This window comes from Echinops telfairi, unplaced genomic scaffold (assembly GCF_000313985.2).
Source record: "Echinops telfairi isolate 266 unplaced genomic scaffold, ASM31398v2 ScPeMD7_23;HRSCAF=83, whole genome shotgun sequence".
Taxonomy (NCBI): domain Eukaryota; kingdom Metazoa; phylum Chordata; class Mammalia; order Afrosoricida; family Tenrecidae; genus Echinops; species Echinops telfairi.
Window position 1 is genome coordinate 7,950,370 of NW_022103920.1, and position 4,086 is coordinate 7,954,455.

Below are 4,086 nucleotides of genomic sequence, written 5' to 3' on the forward strand. Positions count from 1 at the left end.
CTTTGTCCCATTGCTTGAGCGTCCTCTGTTCATTGTAATTCCTGTTAAATACCTCCTGGGACTATCACAAAGTCTGTCTCTTCTCGCCTAGCTTAAGGTTCATAACTTGCTTGATTTTGCCTGAATTTTAAAGCAGTTTGGAGGTTGCAGACTCAACTGTTTTCTTTTGTCAGCGCTTACAGAAACAAGAATTTCTCAAATTAACCTGCTCTCCATCTTTGGCTGTGACAGTGACAGGCTCCCTGGACCCCTTGTCAGCTGGCAACACTGCCGTTGATTTGAGTCCAAGTCACAGCAACCCTACTGGCCAGAGGACAACTGCCCTGGGCATCTGTTCTTTTTAGGAGTAAAAAGCCTCACCTTTCTCCTGCCTTTTATCTTCTCAAAACCAAACTCTGCCATTGAGTTGAGGCCGGCACATAGCCACCCTGTAAGAGAGGGCAGAAAGGCCCCTGTGGGCTTCCAGGACTGTCACTCTGTGGCAGTGGCAGCCCTGTCTTTCTCCATCAGACTGGCTGGTGATTTTAAATTGCCGACTGTGTGGATTGCAGCCCCACACGTAACCACTACGCCACCAAGGCTCCATTGCCTTTTATCTTAGAAGACATGAAAAGAGAGAGAATCGAGCAAAGACAAACTGACTTACAACCACCAAGAAAGAAGAGTCAGGAGCAGGGCTTGTCCTTTGGACCCCTGATCTCTGTGCTGAGAAACTCTTAGACCCAGGGGAAGTCTGGTGACAAAGATCTCCCCCCAGAGCCAACAGAGAGAGAAAGGCTTCCTTCAGAGTTGAAACTTCTAGTTTCCTAAATGGGGAAAATAGGAAATTTCTGCTGGTTAAAGCCATTCATTTGTAGTGAATATAGCAGCACTAGAGAACTAAGAAAGTTACATCTGTATGAGGGCACTTCAAAGCTGAGGTGCCTGGCATGTTTAAAGAGGAAGGCCCCAGCTCCAAATCAAAGCTCCCTTATTGAACTAAATTTGCCTCCCCCTCCCCAGGCCTCCTTTCAGTAGCACTGAGAACCAGCTCGATGCTTTTGAGCTATGACTTCTTGTGAAGCTTTAACCTCTCTCAGGGTATGATAGAAGGTTTGTGCAGAAATGTCTATCTGTAAATGTTGGGGTGGCTGCAGAAGAATGTATATAGAGTTTACCAAGCCGACTTCAAAAAAACTGTGATAGGAAATAAATCAGCTATCCCTATAAGGCTCCTTGGAATCAAAGATAGGGAGACTTTGTTGTACACGCTTTGGACATGCTATCAGGAGGGACCGGTTCCTGGAGAAGAAGGACATCATGCTTGTGTGTGTGAGCCTAAAATTCTAAAAGCACTTGGCTTGTTAAGGACTATCGTCTCTTGATGCAGAAAGGCGCTGACACAGAGCTTGCCTGGGCAGGCCCTTCTTACAATAAGGAAGTAGGGAATTGGCCGGGCGTGTTTCTAATGATTTACTGTGTGCCAGAGATTGGAGCCGTCCAGAAGGTTCTAGGTATCTGGCCAGAATCAGAGCCACAAAATAAATAAAGCAAGCAGTTGAAGGAGAAACCGGCACAGCAGGCTTGTCTGTTTGTCATGCCTGCTATCTGATGCAAGTTAAAAGTTGGGGTCTTGGGGCGGTCTTGTAACCAACTGTGGCTGAGGCTCAGGGTCACAGCATGAACTAAACCCTCAAGGACTCCGACAATGATCTGACAAGGAATTGAACTGAAGAACCAATCCTGTACCGTGGCTTTTTAAAATCTGCAACATGTCCATAAACTAATCACAGTCCTTCCTCTTTCATGTAGTCCCACCCCTGACGGTGATGAAGTGACCTACCACCAATCACGAGCTTGAAAGCTTCTCTACAGTAGCTGTTCTCAACCTGTGCGTCGCAGCCCCTTTGGGGGTCGAAAGACCCTTCACAGGGGTCGCCCGTTCATGAAAATAATGTTATGGTTGGGGTCACCACAACCTGAGGAACTGTATGAAAGGGTCACAGCATGAGGAAGGTTGAGAACCGTTGCTCTACAGTATATAATAAACACCATGACCCTGCCTCAACAGATTCCACGGGCCTCTGCACTGGATACGTGAGATTCCTGGGGAGGGAAATACCTTGATTCTTGGCTTCACACGAGAAAGAAATTTGCTCCAAAACCTGGTTTGTGATCCAAGTGAGTTTTTATAAAGGATCGAAGTTTCAGGTTTTATAGTTAACTGAACACAGAACTGTACCCTCACGAGGGGAAGGGAGGAGAGGGGAGGAGAGACTGAAGCAGTGGGAGAGGGCGGTCTCCCAGTTCCGGCCTTTTGGGGGCCTTCCGCTGGGAGAAGTGGTCAACGGCACTGGTTAACCCCATTGGCTGAATTAAGCCCATCTGGGTTAGATTAGGCCAATCCAGGTGTACCGCCCACCTAGGTGTACCACCCCTTCCTGGCCTGGGGCCTGAATTGGTCCATACCTGGTGGACACCCTGGTCCCTGTTCTGTTACCTAACAGATATGCTGGTGATTTCCCTCACAGGAATTTATACATATATATGGAGAGAGAGAGAGAGAGAGAGACCTATGTAAGGCTTAGTAAAAGGATCTTTTGAAAGTACCGCGGACTACCAAAAGAACAAACAAATCAGTCTTGGAAGAAGTACAATCAGAATGCTCCTTAGAGACAAGGATGGCAGACATCATCATCTCACGTGCTTTGGAGCGCTGTCAGAAGAGACCAGTCCCTGGAGAAGGCCATCCTGCGTGGTAGAGTGGAGGCAGTGAAAAAGAGGAAGATCCCGAGCAGCGCTTCCTTCTGTTGCACACAGGGTCGATAAACGAAGGGTCTTTATAGAGCACGTTGGGAGTCTTTAATGTAGTTGTTACATGTTGGCTACAATCCACATGGTCATCAGTTCAAAACCCAGTCACTCCTCAGGAGAAAGACTGGACTTTCTACTCCCATAAACGGTCTCAGAAACCCAGTGGGAGTGGCTGTGTGTCAGCATTGACTCAGCGGCAATGAGTATGAGTTTTATATCTCTTTAAAAACCCACCAAGTGCCGTCTTCTCTTTGAAGTTATTAATAGGGCGGAAAGTGCTCCTGTGCTTCAGAGGACTGTTACACGCCTTTCTGAGCCAAGGAGCCCTGGCGGTGCAGAGACTAAGCACCTGACTGCTCACCATAACAAGGGCAGCAGTTTACCCACCAGTCCCTCCGGAGGGAGAAAGACGAAGTTGTCTCCTTTGTTAAAATGACAGCCTTGGAGATCCCCGGGACAGTTCTACTCTGTCACTGAGTCACAGGGGACACATGCTGTCCTTCTCCAAGGACTGGTCTCTCCTGACAACATGCCCAAAGCGTGTAAGAGGCCATGTAAGAGGCATGGCCAAAGTATGACAGGTCCTTGCCTGTAAGGGGCACTCTAGCTGGACTTCTTCCATGACAGACTTGTTTGTCCTTTTGGCCATCCATAGTACTTTCTTTCTTTTTCTTCATAGTACTTTCGGTATTCCTCTCCAACACCACGATTCAAATACATTAATTCATCTAGGCTCTTCCTTCCTTATTCAGCATCCAACTTTCACATACATGTGAGGTGATTTAAAAACACCATGGGTAGGGTCAGGCACACCTTAATCCTCAAAGTAATTTCTCTGCTTTTCAACACTCTAAAGCAGAGGTTCTCAAACTGTGGGTTGCGACCCCTCTCGGGGTCGAATGACCCTTTCACAGGGGTTGCCTGATTCATAACAGTAGCAAAATCACAGTTATGAAGTAGCAACAGAAATAATTTTATGGTTGGGGGGTCACCACAACATGAGGAACTGTATTAAAGGGTCACGGCATTAGGAAGGTTGAGAACCACTGCTCTAAAGAGTTCTTATGCAGATTTACCTAATGCAATGTTTCTTTTATTTTACTACTAAAATGAGATAAGTTGTTTTACTAACCAACCATTGATTATTACCTACAAAGTTATGTACTTGCTTTTACATGGTTTATCAGTATTCGCTACACAATTGCTGGATGTGGGAATAATAGTAGCCAATAATAAAGTCAACTCTCTTTTCAGACCAACTGTCCATCTCTAGATTATGTCACACATGGAACA